The 20,620-nt window shown below is 45.4% G+C and overlaps 1 long non-coding RNA gene across 1 annotated transcript in view; it reads right to left on the reverse strand.

Moving 5' to 3' along the window:
• Positions 1 to 20,620, reverse strand: part of LOC125752166 (uncharacterized) — a 66,930-nt gene that overhangs the window by 8,722 nt on the left and 37,588 nt on the right. The window lies entirely within an intron of this gene.

Raw genomic sequence — 20,620 nt, forward strand, 5'->3', positions numbered from 1 at the left:
AATCAGATGCTCAACCCACTGAGCCATCTAGGCGCCCCTCGACATATGAATTTTTTTAATGGCTAACAAGATTGTGTATTTTTATACGTATGATTTATAACCACTGGAATTTCTTCCATTTCTTGATCTTATTTAAATGAGGGTCTTAATGTTTCCTTAATGTGTATTCCATGTGTCTCTTCTTCTTTACCATAATAAACAGTTTACCAGACAGAACACTGCTAAAGTCTTTGCATTTAGGATAATGTTTTCCCAAGGCAAGGTGGGGAGGGCATGGAAATAATTGATGAACGTTTGTGCAGCTGAATGGCCCGCACCAGTATCCTGAAAAAAGACCAGTGTTCCCAAATGTGGTTTCCCTCCCTGTCTTAGAACCATTTTCAGCATTGAAGTGACAATATTTTTACAGTCTGTGTATTCCCATTTCTGACATGAAGCTTACTGGCCTTTGGGTACTGTTTTTTTCAATACGTTTCTGAACTTTATTTGCTAGTATTTAGAGAAATGTTTTCTAGGCTTTAGAGCGAGGATATGCTAACTGCAAAGTCAGTTGGGCTTTCCCCCTTCTGTACTCCAGCAATTCTTTATTTAGCCAGGAATGATCTGTTCTTTGAAAGTTTGAAAGAATTTATCCATAAAACGTTATGGGCCTGGCACTTCAATAACCTTTTCCAGCTTATTTTGTTGATAATAGTTCACATTTTCTATGTCTTTTTTTTTTTTAATATTTTTTTTTAATTTTTTATTTATTTATGATAGCCACAGAGAGAGAGAGAGAGGCGCAGAGACACAGGCAGAGGGAGAAGCAGGCTCCATGCAGGGAGCCCGATGCGGGACTCGATCCTGGGACTCCAGGATCAGGCCCTGGGCCGAAGCGCTAAACCGCTGCGCCACCCAGGGATCCCTTTCTATGTCTTTTTAAATCAATTTTAGTCACTTAAACCATTGAGATTTTGACAGCGTTTGACAAATTCTCTTCAAACTTTTGCTAGCTACATAGGCTGTTGGGCGGGAGGCTTGCAGCCCCTGTGCGGATTGAACTTGGACCTCTGGTCTGAGAACAGCCATGGGCAAGGCCATCCCTCCCGAGGCCACCGATACCCTCTTCATATAAAGAAAACCTGGCCCCGGGCGGCCTGGGTGGCTCAGTGGTTGAGCATCTGCCTTTGGCTCAGGGTGTGATCCCAGGGTCCTGGGATCGAGTCCCACAGCATCGGAGACAGCTTCTCCCTCTGCCTGTGTCTCTGCCTCTCTCTGTGTCTCTCATGAATAAATTAATACAATCTTAAAAGGAAAAAGAAAACCTGGCCCCATTACTCCTCTTCTTAAAACACTTTAATGGCTTGACGTTACCTTCAGGATAAAGCCCAAGCTCTACTCATGGCAGAAAGGCTATTTGAGATCACATCCTGGGGGCACCTCCAGACTCCCCTCTTGCCTTTTTTTGCCAAACCCACTCACGTTAACCTCATCGTAAACTTCCTGCAGTTTCCCTGATGGCTGCTCTTTCCTGCTCTGGGCCTTTGTGTGTGTTGCTTCCTCAAACAATTCTTCCAACCTCCACAGTGGGACTCTACTCAGGGGCCAGCTTCTCCATGACTTACCTTCCCGAGTTCTGTGTCCTGTGCCTGTGCCTCTAGCCTCACCCTACACTTCTGCCCTAGACCTACCACTGGTTATTTTAATTGGCCCTCTAGTTGTTCGTGTTCATCATTAAATTGGAAATACCAAGGGCAGGGAGGGCCAGTAACTTAACTTGACTTTGTGTCCCAAGCTCCTGGCTTAGGGACCTGATACAAAGTCCATTCTGCTGAATGAATGAATGAACAAATAAAGATAAGCACGCCTGTGCCACTAATCTGGTGCCTCTAGCTAATCACATCCCAGGAATGCAGTCTGTGGAGCCAGACCGGATCCACTCTCCAGCGTTACCATTTGCTTCCCGCACGCCCTCTCTGTGCCTCAGTGGACACCAGCGCGATCTCCTTCGCAGGGGTCGGTGTGAGAATGAAAGGAAGTAACTGCATTTGACGAGCCACATTCTCGGTAAAGGCGGGTGTTCCGATAAGGATCTCAAGCCACCAAGTGAAAATGAAAGCTCAGTTACACAGTCGACAAAGTAGCTCTTCTTCCTCCAGGGCTCGAGGGAAAGGATTGTTCACAATCTGATGGGAGAGAGTTGCTGGATCTTTTTGTAGGGCAGCTGACCCCTCAGCCCCGGCTGGTTCAGGGGACGTATCCTAGCATTCCAGATGAAAATCCATCGGGTTTATTTAAACTATTACAAACAATGCTGTTGTCGCCCGCATGATCCTGTCCCGAATGTCAGAGTCAGTGGCTGGAGCTGCGAGGCCCGGCAGAAAACCCCAAGAGTCGCTGCGCAGACCTGCTCCCTGCAGCAAGAGCGCGTGGAGCCTGGAGGCCGAGAGGCAGGTGTTCACGGCCCTGCGTGGCCACACGCTGCGTGGAGGGAGGTGCTCCCGGGCCCGGGCGGCATTCAAGGAATTGTACCTGGCTGGAATGTCGCCAGCTCCTCTCCTTGTAGAAGGACAGCTGGCTCCGTGTAATCCGAGAGTTTCCTGGGTGCCCTGTGACTCCGAGCCCTGAGCAGGGAGCGTGGAGGCCGAGTCCCCAGACCCGGCCATCAGAATTCCCTGCCACGCGGCGTGGCAGCCACCACGGTTCCCAAACTGTAGTATAAGGGCAGCTTCAAATGCCAACTGCAGTGCTCCACTCCCACGTCCGAAAGCCAAAAACCCTACACCTTTATAAGCTTTCCTCAGATTCTGCTGCGGGCCTTGCCAGGACCCTTCAAGGAACATTCCAGTAGATCTAGCTTTCGGCGGGAATGCATTTTACGCAAGGACGGTGGAGTGAGGGTGATGGCCTTGTGGCCAGAAGAGTCGAGGCTCAGCCCCTAGGACATACTTATTTTGATCTCTAAGCGAAGTGGCTGAGATATTGTGGTTTATAATAAGAAATATAGGGGCGCCTGCGTGGCTCAATCGGTTGAGCATCTGACTCTTGGTCTTGATCTCAGGGTCGTAAGTTAGAGCCCTGAGCTGGGCTCTGCACTGGGCGTAGAGCCTCCTTTTGAAAAAATAATATTAAATATATATTTGATCTTCATTCCCATTTCTGGCACAGAACTCCTAAAACCCTTATGTAATTTTCCTGCGTGACAGGAGGTCTTTTGTTGTGTTAATGAGGCGACTTTGGGGCTGCTCCTGGGGCTGGCATGGTTGCCTGGTTGCCGGGAGAACCCAACCTGGGACTGGAGGGTGGAACATGCAGTCCCACCGGCCCCCCAACCCCAACACTCAGGGAAGGGAGAGAGGCCAGAAGTTGAATCAATGACCAGAGGCCAATGATTTAATCAATCGTGCCTATGTAATGAAGCCTCCCTAAAGGATGGGGTTCAGAGGACTTCCAGGGTGGTGAACTGCAGATTGGTGGGCGATCCATGTGCCACGGAAGCTGCAAGCCTTTCCTCATGCCACGGCCTCCGCGTCCTCTCCCTCTGGCTGTCCCAGAGTTGTTCCCTGCGGTGACCAGATAATCTCGTAAGTGAACTGTTCCTGAGCCTCTCTAGCAAGTCAGTGGAACCCAAGGCCGGGGTGGGGGGTTGGGGGGGGTGGGGGGGGCGTGGAAACTCCAATCTAGAGGCGGTTGGTCAGAAGCACAGGTGACAACCTGGACAGGCTTCTGAAGTGGCAGGGGCAGGTTGGGGAATAGTCCTCTAGAACTGAGGCCTCGGCCTGTGAGACCTGGGTACAGAGTGTCACAGCAGAGCTAAACCTGGAGACACCCGGCTGGTGTCCTGAGCACTGTTCGGCGGACGGGGAGCCTCCCCACCGCACATGGGGGCTGTGCCTGGGGCACATGGTGGCCCAGTGGAAGCGTAATCACCGGAGGGCCCGCCGCACTCGGGACTCCACGAGGCGGATCATCTGAATGGCAGACGTTGACTGGCAAACAAGAGGTCTGGGATCTCTTGGAGAGGAAAACACCATGAAAAGTTAACGAAGTTTTTAAACATTTGCTTCTTAGGAACTCTAATTTTGGGGCCCCTGGGTGGCTCAGCAGGTGAAGCATCTTCCTTCGGCTCAGGTCATGATCTCAGGGTCCTGGGATCGAGCCCCACATCGGGCTCCCTGCTCAGTGAAGTCTGCTTCTCCTTCTCCCTCTGTGCTCTCTCTCTCTCTCTCTCTCTCTCTCTCTCTCTCTCAAATAAATAAATACAATAAGCATTAAAAAAAAAAAAAAAGAAACTGTAATTTTGAACTTTGTGACCAGGGTAGCTGGAACTTTAAATTTTTACTTTGTTTTCACAGAGCAGCGCAAAGGGGAAAATGGTGTGGAAGGGGCTCCATTGGTGCGTCTGAAGACATTGGACCAAAGGTGCTGAGTGATGGTGGGAAGCATCTGTCCTGCAGGGTCCCGGTGATGAAGACCAACAGTTGCTGTACTAGGGAATTCTGAGAAAAGGACAACCTGTCATAGTCACTTCTCTCTGGTCTCTGTCCCTTCCAGCCTGGCCACAGAATGAAGAGTTCAGACACAGCTAAGAACTCGTTGTTTGACATCTGGGCCCTAGGATCCCAGTCTAGCTGCTCTACGTCCTTGCTGTGATCTTGTCTGGGTGAAACTGGTGTGATTCCACCCACAGCAGGGGAGCTCAAAAGATGATTGAGCTTTTTTCCACCTGAGAACAGAGCCCCCCACCCTGACCCTCCTGCCAAGCCTCAGCAGAAATGTCAGGCTTCCTCTCCCTGTCACAGCTGCCCATAGTACAGGGGCAGTCAGTCCACCACGGCTTGAGGGATTCCCACAACCCACTTGCCAAATTCTCAGGCAAGAGAAATTGCCAACGAAGAGAACATGTCATTTGCAGGAAAGAGACCAAGTGGGACAGAAGATGTGGGTAAGTGGAGGTGGAATATAATGGGGGAAACAGAGGGGAAATTCAATTAAAAAACATAATGAGTGGGAAAACATAATGAGAACTTTCAAGAAGATGGAATTAGAGCATAACAAATGAAATTATAGAAGTAAAAGGCAAGATTTCTAAATTTAGTACTTTGCTGTAGAAACAGAGTGATTCCGTCTAAAAACCAAATCTGTGTTGGGGGGGGGGGGGGATGTCTCAGTAATCCAGAGCCAAACAACATAAAACAAAGCATACTAAATGTGAAAATGCACAGATCCAAGACATAAAGGACGGAGGGGAGACTTAACAGTCTAGCAGTTGGAGTCCTGGGAGAAAGGGGTATGAGAGAAGAATCTGAAGACATGATTTCTATTTAAAGGGCCCAGGTGAGTTTATTGAAAAGACACACCCACAGAGAAGCATCCTGGTGAAAGTTCTGAGCTTCAAGGATGAACTCTACCCTCATTAGCCGGAAAGAATGAGTTACTGACAAAGGAAAGAGAGTGAGGCCATCCAGCAATGAACTATCAACAATACTGAAGGCTCTGGAAGGCACATGGATATCTACAGGCTAGTAGGAGGAAAGGTGGGTTATGATCAGGAAATCTTGCTTCCAGTCAAAACATTATTAGAGGAGGGGTGGGGGGAAGACATTTTTGGACATGCAGGGCCTCAGAAAGTACACCAGCCATGTGTTCTGTCTGAAGAAAGGGGTCAAGAAAACTCCAGAAAATAACCCCCATCGGAAATCTCCGCATGAGAGAATTGAAAGAATTCAAGGAAACAGTGGTGAATAAGGAACCTTGTGTGAGTCATGGTCTGAATGGATGACGCTAGTGTGGCATGGAAAAATGAGAATTTTTGAATCAGATAAGGCTTTTTAGAGGGGGAATTTCAATAGCCTTGGCTAAAATTAGAACTTATCTCAAAACCTAGGTGTAAGGACGTGAAAGCAAATGGGGAAGGAAAAGTGGTTTTAAGCTTTGTTGAGGTCCACCAAGGCACAGGGAAGGGCTGCAGAGCCATTTCATGGCACACAACCAACAACTTCAAGTTGCCTCCTAGACAAAAAAAGTCTTTGGTTCCGTTCTTCCACGGAGGAAATCTTAATGGTAGTAGTAATATCCCTCAATCTCTCTCTCTTGTCTCTCTCTCTCTCTCTGCCTGTGTGTCTCTCTCTCTCTTTCTCTCACCCAGTGGTGTCCTTTCTTTGCCCTCTCAGTTACCCATCCCTGTTCTTGTTCCTGCCCATGTTCATCTTATTCTTCACACCAGGCAGGTTAGCAACAGATTGCAAACTTAGCTCCTGGCCCACCTGCTCAATGCCCATCAGGATGCCCATCAGGATGCCCAGTTGGACAAAAGGAAGAATTTCTCCCTTAAAAATAAAAAGAACTAGCAGAAACCTTGTGATGATGGTTACAATATGTTATATTATTTATATATTTATATATTATATAATATATAGTCCACCCATTAGAAGGCTGTGCACTTTTTTTAAAGTATTTATTTATTTATTTATTTATTTATTTATTTATTTATGAGAGAGAGTAAAAACACGAGTGGTGGGGATAGGCAGAAGGAGAAGCAGACTCCCCATTGAGCAAAGAGCCCGATGTGGGGCTCAATCCCAGGACTCCAGGATCATGGCCTGAACTGAAGGCAGATGCTCAGCCACTGAGCCACCCAGGTGCCCCAACATCAAAGGACTTTTAAATCTTTGCTAATTTTTATCAGCAAAATCCTGGCGAATATGTGAGATTAGGGGCTTGACCAAGGAGAGAGGGACATGAATAAAAATTAGGCAACATTTTTACTTTTTCTTTTCTTATTTTTTTAATAAAGATTTTATTTAGTTATTTGACAGAGAAAGAGAGAACACAAGAAGGAGGAGCAGCAGAGGGAGAGGGAGAAGCAGACCCCTCACTGACCAGGGAGCCCGATGTGGGGCTGCATCTCGGGACCCTGAGATCATGACCTGATCCAAAGGTAGATGCTTAACTGATTGAGCCACCCAGGCACCCCTAGGCTACATTTTTTGATATGGTATTCTTTCCAGGGATCTTGGGTGAAAATACTAGCTCCAATAGCTGGGAAGACATCTGATTGCTTTTCTCAATAGGCTGGCTGGAAACTGTCAGAGATGGACCACATCAAATGAAGACAAAACGTTAGCCGGGGACAACAGCAAAGAAGAAATAGAGAGACTTAGGAAGACAGGGATTTTGGAATGCATTTATGATGCATGATTCAGTTTATCTCCCAGTAAAGATCAAGAATGTCCTCCTATCGTCAAACCATTGAGAAACACATTTGTTCAGGGAGAGCAAGGATCTTTGTGAAGGTATTTGGACAAAGAGGCCGATAGGAAGAACAGGCTGTGCTACAATAGTCTTCCTGATGTCAGGAGGGATGGTAGGATCAGGGAAGGATGATGGCCTCTTGAGCAAGGCCAAACATTGCACTTAACCACCAGAGGCCCGGTATCTATAATTAATGTAATTGGCAAAGGCACTACAGTGGTAATCGGAATGGTCTGACTCTTTGATGGTATCTAATTAATAAGTAAAAGATCCAGAAACCAATGGGAAGCCTCCTACAAGTTTGTACCTGATTTCTGGAACAAAAACCCTCCAGTCTGGTGGAAAGAGATCTCACTCAAGCCACTTCAATGGACAACCCCATGTCCTCACTCAATTCGCAGGCCTGATTTATTTCAGAAACTCTGAGCCCTTGAATGAAAGGAAGGGTGCATATCCCTGATAAAAAAAGCATCTGCGATAACATGTCAGGTTTATACTGTGCCTCTTTCTCCTCATCTTCTCCAAAGAGACAGCTATTTATCAGCATCAATGTATACTTAGGGAAAGAAAAATCTCCCAACCTTTGGCTTTGAAATCATGGCAAACTAGAATGCCTCCGTGGATTCCCAGTGAGTGGAGCTTCATAATGATCGAATTCTAAATATTTTATTCTAATCAGCCTCACGTTGGGCCCTGTGAAACCATGCACCTACCTATCTTGTGGTTGAGCGTAGCTGAAACAGATAAATTTAGAAATGAACATAATTTTCAAGTCTGCTTCCTGACCCCTGACATGAGGGCTATTGTGGTAAGAGAAGCAAATTTAAGCCTCCAGGGAGTACCGTCCACTAGAAACATGATGTGAGCGTGCGTCTAATTTTAAGTTTCAAGTGGCCATAATTTAAAAAGGTAAAGAGAAACAGGTAACCTTACTTTTAGTAATTTATTTTATTTATGCCACTACATTCAAAATAGTATCATTTCAACATATAATCAATACACAACTTATTAATACACTTATTTTTGTCTGAAGCTACACTTACAGGACATCTTATTACGGACTAACCGCATGCCGAGTGCCCATGCGGCCAGTGGCTATGGTATTGGCTGGCCCAGCTCTAGAGCTTCTCCCTTCTACTCTGAGAGCAAGCCAGAAGCAACGACACATTCCTGGAAGATTCTCAGAAATGCATATGCAATAAAAAAAAATTTCATTGTGGTTGTGGTTGTTTGGGAATGGCTCCTTCCATATCCCTTTTTAACATGCCTGTTTTACCTGCGCAGCTGTCAGATAAACTCAAAGACATATTCCGTGTTCTTCTAGACTTAATTAGGTAGTGACTCAGATCGTCTCTGCTGTTCCAGATGTGGTCTCCTCACCAGAGCAAACAAGCACAGTTCTGAACAATCTGGGGTGCAACGATGGGCACCCAACGATGGGCTTGGTGCCCGGTTCTGTCCATCCAGATAAGAAGGCAGTAGTTGCGCTTTGCTTTCACCTGCAGGCCCACCTGCGCACCTGCCACCCTGTCCCGGGATTACAGGGGCTGCCTCTGTGCCACTATGTAGCCTGGCCTTTCTCCCTGTTCCACAGGACGTGATGCTGGCCCATCCCGTGGATGACATCAAGCTAATAGAACCTAGAGGCCAGGATGCGGCAGGTACTTTTGGGACCTTGGGGGAGATATAGATAGGACTAAAGTGAGAGATGCATGCCATGAAAATATAGGGGGCTGCCCCCCCCCCATTAAGTATAAAGCTCTCGTAGAGTACAAAACGGGATAACCACTCTCTTTTCTTTTCTTTAAGATTTTTTATTATTTATTTGAGAGAGAAAGCACAAGAGAGGACAAGCAGGGAAATCTGCAGAGGGACAGGGAGAAGCAGACTCCCCGCTAAGAGGGTGTCTGATGTGGGGCCCCCAGGCCCCCAGGACCCCAGGGTCATGATCTGAGCTGAAGGCAGATGCCTAACCGAGTGAGCCACCCAGGCGCCCAAGGCTTGGGATACCACTTTCGAAGGAAGAGGTAGGTGGGCCTTGCAACCTCTACCATTAAGGAAGAGGCACAGCACTCAGCAGACCTCTTTAGATTTGGGGGACACTGTATACCACATTTAAGCGCGCCGCTTTGACCGTTTTACTGTGACCAATCCTTCTAGGATTGAGCAGGATCCAGAGCAAGGAAAACTTGTCCAGCTTGTCACCTGTGCTTCTGATCCATCAGCTATAAATAAATCTGAGGTTCCCATGGCCCCCCTCCTCCGGTTCAATTAATTTGCTAGAATGGCTCTCAGAACTCAGAGAAACCTTTACTCATAGTTTACCAGTTTATTAAAGGATATGATAAAGAATACAGATGAAAAGCTGAGGGAAGAGACACAACAGGTGAGCTCTGGAAGGATGCCAAGTAGGGAACCTAATGCGGGACTCTATCCCAGGACCCCAGGATCACCTGAGCCAAAGGCAGATGCTCAAACACTGAGCTGCCCAGGCATCCCAAATTAAAACCTTTAAAAAAAAAAGTCACTACTAATCATTTTTCTGGTTGCTTGAAAAAATTAATCTGTCCAGATGTCTGTATGGATTCAAGTTTAAACTTGACATTCTGTGAGCTTTCTTTGTTGTGTGGTCCTCAAAAATCACATTTCGGCAAAGCAAGTTATATCTATTAGAAACATTTCTCAGGAGTAGCATCTGACTCCATGTTTAATGGAAAGAAAAGAGGTAACATTTGATTATCTCATCACGCACCAGATCTCTGAGCCTATTTGTCCCCCCCTCCCAAGAACTTTATGAGGCTGGAATGATTATATTCACTTTACAGATGATAAGAGTAACCAAGGGTTCTGGCAAATGAATATCCCACTGTTTTCAGAATTCCCACCTGCCAGACTAATTTAGGCTAAGGCCTCAGTTCTCCTTTTGCGCCATATGAAGGGGCTCACAGAGAACTCAGCAATGCTATAGTCATCAGAAAACTACTGCATCTTTTTCATTTCCAGCTTGGGGCCACCAGAACTCAATAGGAAGAGCAGAGGGAGGTGGGTGGGTGAGAAGAGCACAGTGCACTCATTCTCAGTGGGGTTGTTGGCAACCACTCCCATCCACAGAGTTGACAAACGTGTTCCCACTGATTTCCTTACTGACTGAGATCTTCACAAGGACTGAGTAGGCATCATGAGGTTCATCTTAAAGATGGAGAAACGGAGACTCACGAGTAGACCTACATGTATGTATAATTGTGCAATTAGTAATGAGCAGAGCTGAGGTTTGAGTTCAAATCTTCTGACACCAAACCCAGCACATTGTCTACTGTGTCGAGCACAGAAGAATATGAAGGATGGGGCATCTTTCTGGATAGAGCCAGGGGCCTGGGGTTCCCTGGTAGGAGGCCAGCATCCCTGCAGGGTGTGCTTCTTTCCTCAGGTTCCTTTGGGACCCTTGAGGCAAATCACTCGGTGCTGTATCAATGCTGGTGTGGCATGCTTTCTCTAGCACCCAGGCCCAAAGATGGCCATATATTGGGAAACAAGGTGGTGCTGAGTAACCCTACTCCTCCCTCCTAAGCCACCTTCCAAAGTGACTGAGACATAATTATAAGATTTTACAGAGACAAAGATAAAAAATACTAGCTTTATGGCTGCAAAGGAGACCATGGCTTCACCTCCCCAGACTTCCTACTATTTATCTGCCAAATAACAGTCTTTTCTCTCTGAGGAGCAGAATGTGTTCTGGTAAGTCCACTTCATGGAGAAGCAGAGAACCTGAGTTTTCAGAGAGTAGGATGCTCCAAAAGAGAATTTTCCAGTTGCTCACTCCTCCTCCCTTGGAGAGCACTGTATGAAGGAGAGACAGGCTGAACGTGTCTGCCCATGATTTCTGGGCAGTGTCAGGAAAGGGGAACAAGCATTCCTTCCTCTCAACACTGTGCTTCCCATATTGCAACATCCTGAGTCTACCAGGGACCATCAGCAGATGCAAAAATGTAATCCATTGTGATGAAGAAATGAAGAAAGAAAGACAATGGTCTTTGATGTCTTATCTCAAATGGTAGGTAAATGGGACAATATAGGAGGAAGGACTGGTAACCAGGAAAAGCAGATGTGTTATTTGTGGACTGGTATAACCACGAAATTAGATTGTCAGGGCTGTAAAGAACCTTGGAGATCATGTACAACAAATCCTTCCCTACCTGATGGCTTGTTTGTCAAGGTCATATGGGAATTCGTGGAACTGGGATGTGAATCCAGACATTTAGTCTGGTTGTCCTAAAGAAGTCTACTGACCTCAGCCCCATGCTCATGACCCCCTTCTAAGGAAGGACTTTCTCACCTTAGGTCCTAGGCTGCCCCTGTTGATCCCTACAGCATGGGCATCTGATGGAACAGTAGCCAACCTAGGTGCTGGTCTATAAACTCAGCAGAAGGGATTCCAATTACTAATTGAACCCACCAGATTCTGTCTTTTGAGGATTTTTGAATATGAGACATTGGGCATTGAGCAAATGATAGAAAGAACAAAAGCAACAGAACACAGGCCGTAGGAAGACATGAGCTGAAACTATGAGTGAGCAGAGTGTGAGGTCAGGTGCAGTAAAGAGCATTTCATGGAGGAGATGTGGACAGCAGAAGAAAGGATAGAGGGGCAGGATCCAAACAATGGTGAAGCTTTAGGGCAGCAATTAGCTCGTCCTGCTGCTGAGGGAGGTGTAGACATCACCCAGTTGCCAGACCCACGTTGGACCCTGTACTTTACCTTCCAATTGTCAAACTATGTCCTAGGCCCTGAGGAGGTTAGCTATTGAGCTATTATTTGTAATCACCAGGGACCTGGTTATGAGGCCAAGATGTCATTCTTTTTTATATATATATATTATTTATTTATTTATTTATTTATTTATTTATTCATGAGAGACACAGAGAGAAGGCAGAGACATAGGGAGAGAGAGAAAAGCAGGTGCCTCACAGGGAGCCTGATGTGGGACTCAGTCCCGGAACTCTGGGATCACATTCTGAGCCAAAGACAGACGCTCAACCACTGAGCCACCCAGGAGTCCCGATGTCATTCTTTCTTAAAACCACCAACACTCATGGTAAACTGGCTAGGCCTCTTTGTATGCTACAACCCAAACAGGCTAACACATTAGCTTTTCCCCTGGTGACTGCACCTGTACAAACCATACACCTTAGTATGAAAAGTTTTGATCCAATGTCTTATCTTCCCTGGCAGGAAGACCTAAGGTCTTTAATTAGCCCAGAACTCACCTGTGATCATTTCTCCCATCCCAAATAATCACCAGTACAGCCTTAAAAACCTCCTGGCACAACCTAAACGACTCCTTTTTTCCTGGCTCACTAAGCAGCGACTCCTTGGGCAGTAGGTACCTCCATGACGAGTGTCCGTCCTAAGGTCCAAGAATGGCGTGAGCAGTCAGGATGACTAGGTCCCTAGAGCATGACTACCTATTCATGGACATGGAGCAGATGAGTATGAGTGTATGAGTTGAATGTGTGTATTGGACGGAGGGAGGTAAGTCAGGTGGGGAGAGAAGAGGAATGCACCTGATAGCGAGGAATTGTCATCTCTAGCTTCGCTTGGCTATGTCCCAACCTACTCCTACTTGATTCCCTCACCCTCTTCAGTCTTTTTTTTTGGCTCTGTATGACTCTTCTCTCCTCCTTTCCCCAACCTGTCTATAGGACCCTGCGGTGATATGAGTAAATCTTAAAGAAGCTGCTACAGAATCCAGGTCTCCTTTTGCCAAAGAGTCTCCAGTGATAAAAGCATGGATTTTTCACAACTGGATGCAAACTGTATTTTATTGTCTCATCCATAAAATTGAGAGAGTTTAAAAGCTCACTTTATTTACAAAGGTGTAGGACAACAAGCACTCTCACACATCTCTGGTAGGGGTATAAATTGGCACAATTCTCAGTATGAAAATTACAGATCACATGCCTTTTGACCTAATAGTTCCACTTCTAGGAGTTTATTCTAAAGATATACACATAGCAGGGCAGTCTGGGTGGCTCAGCAGTTTAGTGCTGCCTTCAGCCCAGGGCTTGATCCTGCAGACCCAGGATCGAGTCCCCCATCGGGGTCCCTGCAGGGAGCCTGCTTCTCCCTCTGCCTGTGTCTCTGCCTCTCTCTATGTCTCATAGAGACACATAGAGAGAGGCAGAGACACAGGCAGAGGGAGAAGCATTTATGAATAAATAAATAAAATCTTAAAAAAAAAAAAAAAGGATGGCTCCAATGAGGAAGAAGCAATCTTTGGAAGTCTCTGCAGCCTGTGATATGGGGTAAGCACCGTGGTAGAGCAGTTTGTCTGGATTAAGAATGGAGATAGGTAGGTGGCATCTCCTTTCATCAAGCCTTGCCCGATTTTTCCAGTAAAATGACACAGAGAGCACTTCGCTCATCTCTGACAGATTGCAGCTGAAGAAAGACTATTCACCAACTCTTCTCCCTTTCTGATGAATGAAAGAGCGCAAGAGGGTTGTGACTATGTAATAGGAAATACGGGGCAAAAAACGACAACACTGTTGCATAGGAAAGGCCAGAGTGCTGTGTAAATGGGGAAGTCATCTTTCAGTTCTGACCTCAAGCAGGAAGAGACTCCTCTGGCCAGAGAGCCTTTAAAACCCCTGATTGCCACCACAATTTATGATGAGTACAGCCACCAGAAAAGAAGAGTCCCAGCAGAGCGTACACTCGGTGTCCTTGGGGATGAGAGAGCACCAGCCTCACTCAGCTATTCCCAGACTAGGCATCCACTGTACCTTCAAGCCTGTGCAGAAAGATGATGTAGAGCAGTTGGATCCTATGAAAAGAGGCAGACCTTGGGACACCTGGGTGGCTCAGGCGGTTCAGGGTCTGACTCTTGGTTTCTGCTCAGGTCATGATCTCGGGGTGGTGAGCTCAAGGCCCGCATCAGGCTCCACACTCAGCACCAGAGTCTGCTTGAGATTCTCTCTCTCTGTCCTGCTTGCATGTTCTCTCTCTCATAAATAAATAAATAAAATCTTTAAGAAAGAAAGAAGGGAAGGGAGGAGGGAAGAAGAAAGAAAGAAAGAAAGAAAGAAAGAAAGAAAGAAAGAAAGAAAGAAAGAAAGAAAGAAAGAGAGAGAAGGAAAGAAAGAAAGAAAGAAAGAAAGAAAGAAAGAAAGAAAGAAGAAAGAAGAAAGAAAGAAAGAAAGAAAGAAAGAAAGAAAGAAAGAAAGAAAGAAAGAAAGAAAAAGGCAGACCTCCCAGTGCAGGGCACACTGTGTGATGGGGACATAGCGGCTGCCTATAGAGAATTAGACCCAACCTGCCCCTCTGCTTTAGGGTCATCACCAGAACTATCCAAAGAGGAGCCAGACCTGGGGTTCAGAACTCACCATGGGCTGTTACCCCCATGTACTATAGCCCCACTTCAGTTGTCCTCAACATTTCACTTTGCCATTTCCATAAAGCTCTGAGCTTGGTGAATTCCAAGGCAACACTAGAGTCCTCTAGAAAAATTAGGATATGTATCACCCTTCCTATCATTCCTGTCACACATTACAATGGTTCTTCATTTGAGGGGGCATGATAATTGGGTGGAAAGACCGTTTGTTTCACTTGCTACTTTATGTAGAAAGAGCCTTCCTGTGCTTTATTTCCTTATCTGCAGCATTAGCTTCTACAATCCTGAGGTAAATTTTCTGACATGGAAAGAATGGGGAGGGAGTTGAACAGAATAATGGTGGGATCTAGAGTGTCTGGATGGCAGGGAGATACTTCAGACAGAAAAAAGAGCAAGGCCCCAAATAAACCCTGACTGTAATGTTGGTCGTGTTCATTGTGAGGACAGGTGTTTGCCCTCTGATAATAAGCAGACTTTAAACTTAGGTGTGAGTACAAGTCATGTCAACAGGGGTGGTTCCAGAGAAATCCACAGTAATTGCCTAAGACACAACATGAGCCCGCAGCCAAACTCTCACACTGAAAAACTACTGGCAAGTCGGAATGCCAGTCTTGATGCGGCTCATTAGGTAATAGAAAAGGTACTGATTCTTCCAAGTCAACAAACATCTTCTGATGCTTCAAAGGCTAGCCAGGCAAGCTATTCCAGCAATGGAGAGGTGTGGCTCCGGTGTGTGGTGACACATGGTGAACACCCAAACTCTGTATGCTGATTAGTTGTGTAATGGGTGGATGAGTCAAAGATCATGTTTCCTAGTTTGTCAACTACTTGGTAGTTCCCAGAAACTTGCTCCAGACTTCGAGTGGCTCCATCCATGCAAGCAATCCCAGGGCTGATTATGATGAGCCCACAGAGTCATCATCAAGACTCAAATTTCAGTGTCTTAAGCACTGAAGCAAAATACTCCTGACTCACATCCTTGATCCAAAGAGGGGGCTTTTGGTCAGAGATCATGTTTCTGTGAGCATCTTCATTTTCATCAAGGCCTTGTGAATTTATGTTGACAGTGCAAGAGAAGGGGCAAAGGAAGAGTCGGGTACAGCAAAGTCAGCTCTTGCAGGTATGAAATCTTACCTACAAGACACAACCCCACTGGCCAGTCAATAGCACCCACAGTTGTGGTTCTATAGTCTCTCCAGTGAGCTTCCTCCCACAAGTCCCCTGACTATAATACTGATATCAACACTGGTCGCCCTGCTACCCAGTAGTCATGGAGTGGGTGGGATGGTTAGCTCTCCTTCCAATCCTCAGGGCTGCAGGAAGAACCAAGGAGTCATACACTCCCAGGGATGATCCCTGGCTAAGCTACTTAATAACTGGATGACCAGGGACAAATAACCTAGTCTCAATTTCTTCATCTGTATCTTAAAAACAATAACATCTATTTTGAAAAAAATAAAACAACAACAACACATCTATTTTGTAGGGCGGTTATGAAGATCAAATCAAATAAGGTATATAAAGTACCTAACACAATGCCTACCACAAGTAGAAGCTCCATAAATGGTAGTTCTCTTATTTATTTATATATATTTTTAAGATTTATTTATTTATTTATTTATTTATTTATTTATTTATTTAGAAAGAGAGAGATAGAATTCATGAGTAGCAAGGGGAGGCAGAGGGAGAGGGAGAAGCAGATTCCCCAGCACAAGGTTTAATCCCAGGAACCTGAGATCATGACCTGACCCGAAGGCAGATGCTTAACTGACTGAGCCACCCTTATTTTTATTTATTAAGAAGTTTTATTTATATATTTATTTTAGAGAGAGAGCATGCTCCAGCAGGAAGGTTAGAGGCAGAGGCAGAGAATCCCAAGCAGACTGTGTGCTCAGTTCAGAGCCCAATACAAGGCTTGATTCACTACCCTGAGATCACAACATGAACTAAAACCAAGAGTTGGACACTCAACCCACTACACCCAGGCACCCTGATAAATTATAATTTTCATCTCTGCATTAGTGAGTCTCAGAATTGGAAAAATGTTAAAGGTCACCCATTAAAACCCTCCTTCTGCTATTCCATTGACCCCCAAGACATGTGGCCATCCAGCCTCTGCTTTGAGTCTCTCCAAGGCAAGAGACAATACTCTAGGAATGTTGAGGTTCTTGCTGAAATTGAGCTGAAATACCCCTGTCAGGGGCTTCTACTATTTGGAATAGCAACCCATTGCCCACGTGCAAGAGTAGCACTCTGGCTGTGCAGACTCATTGCTGTTCACATAGACCACAACGTAAGGAGTAGGGCAGGGTGGCGGCCCTGTCTAGGGAACAGTCATCTAAATATTTGGTGTCAACCTCCTATTCCTTTGAGTCTTTTCTTTTCCAACCAAAACCTCCAAATTCCTCCTGTCATGTCTCACATGACAAATTTTGTATCTCCCATCGCTTAAGTCACTTCTCCCAGTGCTCAACCATGTTCTGCCCAGATCTGGGCACAATGCTCCAGTCATCATCTGCAGATGATGTTGGGAGAAATGAGATCCACTTTTCACATTTCGTGCTGCTAAGCTATGTTCTCCCACTACTCCATCCTGACTGGCATGACCTGTTTTATTATTTTAGTTCTCATTTAATCCTTACGCTTGCCCTGCGAAATTTTATCGTGCAAGGCACAGCTCACCATTCCAGATGATGAAGACATCTTTGTATCATGCAACATACTCATTCTCTCATATTGGTACAAAGATTACTCAAGACTCAGAACAAAGGGCAGAACTCTTTATTCCACTCTTAAGAAAATTTCCTCCAACTTGACATAAATTAATTCTTTCTTTCTTTCTTTCTTTCTTTCTTTCTTTCTTTCTTCTTCTTTCTTTCTTTCTTTCTTCTTCTTTCTTTCTTTCTTTCTTTCTTTCTTTCTTTCTTTCTTTCTTTTCTTTTCTTTTCTTTTCTTTCTTTTCTTTTCTTTTCTTTTCTTTTCTTTCTTCCTCTATTTCCCTTTTGGTATTTGTTGTACTAGCATCCAGTTAAGATGTCTCTTTATTGACCACAACCTAACTATGGGAGACTTTGTTGAGTTTCTTGTTCAAGTTATTTATTCCTTCACACAACAGTATTGGGCACCTGCTGGATCTTGGAAGTAGTAGGTACCCAGAGTATAGGCAGCGTTATGCTGGAAAATGTTTAACACTGACTACCTGCCCCCCCCAAAAAAATCCCTGATTGGTAGCATTTGCTGATTTCCATGACATAAGTACCTCCCAAATGGCAGATTTATAACTATTAATGTGATGTCACAAAACATGGAGCTGAGACAGTATGTGCACAATCAGCTCTCATGAGCCAGCATGAGTCAACTCCAGCACAGCACTGATGATGTACCCATGAACCATAGATTGTTTCTTTCTTTTTTTTTAAGACTTTATTTATTTATTTTGAGAGAAAGAAAGAGAGAGAGAGCACAGTGGGAGGGGCAGAGGGAGAGGGAGAGAGAGAATCCCAAGCAGACTGCACACTGAGGGCAAGGCTGGTTGTAGATGGTGAGCTCATGACCTGAGCCAAAATCAAGAGTTGGATGCTTAACTGACTGAGCCACCCATGTTCCCATAGGAAAGCTCCAAGAGGTTCTTATAGTCTGGTGATGCACAATGGCAGTCTTCCCTCTAGATGTGCCATGGAGAAACCATGTCAGTGGAGGAATTAAGATTTATCTGATGTGATTTGTTCTCAGGGAACCCATGTCATTTCATAATTGCAGTGGACTCTTTTAGGTGCTTGTGGACCTAAATGTTTCATCCCAAGTTACTTCCAGAAGCAATGTTGAACTTATTTATCTATAGTTTAAGGAATCTATCTTCTCTCTTTTAAAAATTAGAGCATTTCTAATCTTTTAACATGTTGACTATTCTCCATGAGTCCTTCAAATTCTCCCTGAGCAATTTGGAAATCTCATCCCTAAATTCTCAGAATCTTGGAGTGAATTCCATTCCAATCTGAGAGCCCAGAGCACATACTGCCTCTTCACCCACCTCGAGCTTTGGTTCCGATCAATGTTTATTCTTCGCTTTTGGATCCAAAGACCTTTCTATTTGATGAGAATAATAAAAGGAAAATAAGGAGAAGGATCCTTTCTCCATGTTTTCGTGACAGATAATCTTTGCTAAATTCCCCATCCCCAAGTTGTCCTAATCCCTGGATCAGGAAGGATATATTATCTTACATGTGAACAGTGAACATGTTTTTTTTTTTTTTTTTGCAAAGAGCAATTAATGTTGTGCCTGGAATGAGGCTTGCCAAGCAGCAGATCTTAAAATGAGAAGATTATTCTAGATTAACCAGATGATCCCAGTGTAATTACAAAAGTTTCTTAAATATGGATGAGAGAGGCAGAAAAGATTTAAAGATGCTACACTGTGGGCTTTAAAGATGGAGGAAGGGGCCATGAGCCGGAGGATGCAGGTGGCCCTTAGAACTGGCAAAGGCAGGAAATGGATTCTCCTTTACAGCTTCCAGAAGGAAAACCGCCCTGCCTACTCTTTGATTTCAGTCTCGTGAGACCCATGCTGGACTCTGACCTCCAGAATTGTAAGACAATAACTTTGTGTTTTTAAACTCCCCACTTTGTGGTAAACTTACCACAGCAGCCATAGAAAACTCATACATGAGGGGCACCTGGGTTGCTCGGTCTGTCAAGCATCTGAATCTTGATTTTGGCTCATGTCATGATCTCCGGGTTGTGGGATCTGAGTCCTGCATCTCCTGCATCTCCTGGGGCTGGCTCCATTCTGAATCACGAGTGTTATTTTTTTCTAGAGGATAAGAACTTTAATACAGTCAAAGTGTATCGTCGCTTCCTAATCCCTCTGAGGAACCCATGTGTTCACGGTCTTGTGATTCTCATAAATTTGACTTCACTTTTTTTTTTTTAATTTTTATTTATTTATGATAGTCACACACACACACACACACACACACACAGAGAAGCAGAGACATAGGCAGAGGGAGAAGCAGGCTCCATGCACCGGGAGCCCGACGTGGGATTCGATCCCGGGTCTCCAGGATCGCGCCCTGGGCCAAAGGCAGGCGCCAAACTGCTGCGCCACCCAGGGATCCCTGACTTCACTTTTTGATCAGTATTGCTTCTCTACTTTTGCTTCTCGACAGATTTGTCCCCCATCCCCACCCCCACTTCCATTTCCTCTGCACCATGAAACCATTAGGAAAGCAAAGCAAGAACTTGGCCACATTTTTGGTGTAGGGGCCACTTTTAAGCAGGAGGCTTGAGCAATGGAAACTTGAGGGAAGCAGAAGGGCCTGAAGGGACTACCAGGCTGAATGCAAACAGGCCACCTGGCATAGCCAGAGACCCTAACTGACCAATTACAACTGGGCACAGTTCCTAAGATTACTCCAAACGAGAAAACTCCCTATGTTCCTATAATCCCTCACTCCACCCTGTAGCTGTGGCCCCTCACACCACCTCATAGCATACAGCCTTTCCTTTGCTGTCCTGCCCGTGTCTCCCCAGCGATGTATTCAATAAACTCATATCTCTTTTGTTCTGCTTTGTATGAATTCTTTCACTGCCTGAGCTACCAGCCCCCACCCCATATTTGGTGGCCCCCTCATCTAATTGGATGACCCCACATTTGGGTCTTACATGAATGAGATTTTCAGGAGAGGGTGGAGAGCTCATGTATTACCAATATCTTGCCCTTGACTTCCCTTCAGCCGGGTGAGCAGGATGCAATTCTTTCCCACAGCCAAGGTTCTTATATATTCTCCCCCCCCTTTTTTTAAAGATTTTATTTATTTATTTGTGAGAGACAGAGAGAGGGAGACAGAGACACAGGTAGAGGGAGAAGCAGGCTCCATGCAGGGAGCCTGATGTGGGACTCGATCCCAGGACCCCAGGATCCCACTCCGGCTGAAGGCTGCACTAAACCACTGAGCCACCCAGGTTGCCCCTATTCTCCCTTTTTATCCTTCCTTACC

This window comes from Canis lupus, chromosome 11, assembly GCF_003254725.2.
Source record: "Canis lupus dingo isolate Sandy chromosome 11, ASM325472v2, whole genome shotgun sequence".
Taxonomy (NCBI): domain Eukaryota; kingdom Metazoa; phylum Chordata; class Mammalia; order Carnivora; family Canidae; genus Canis; species Canis lupus.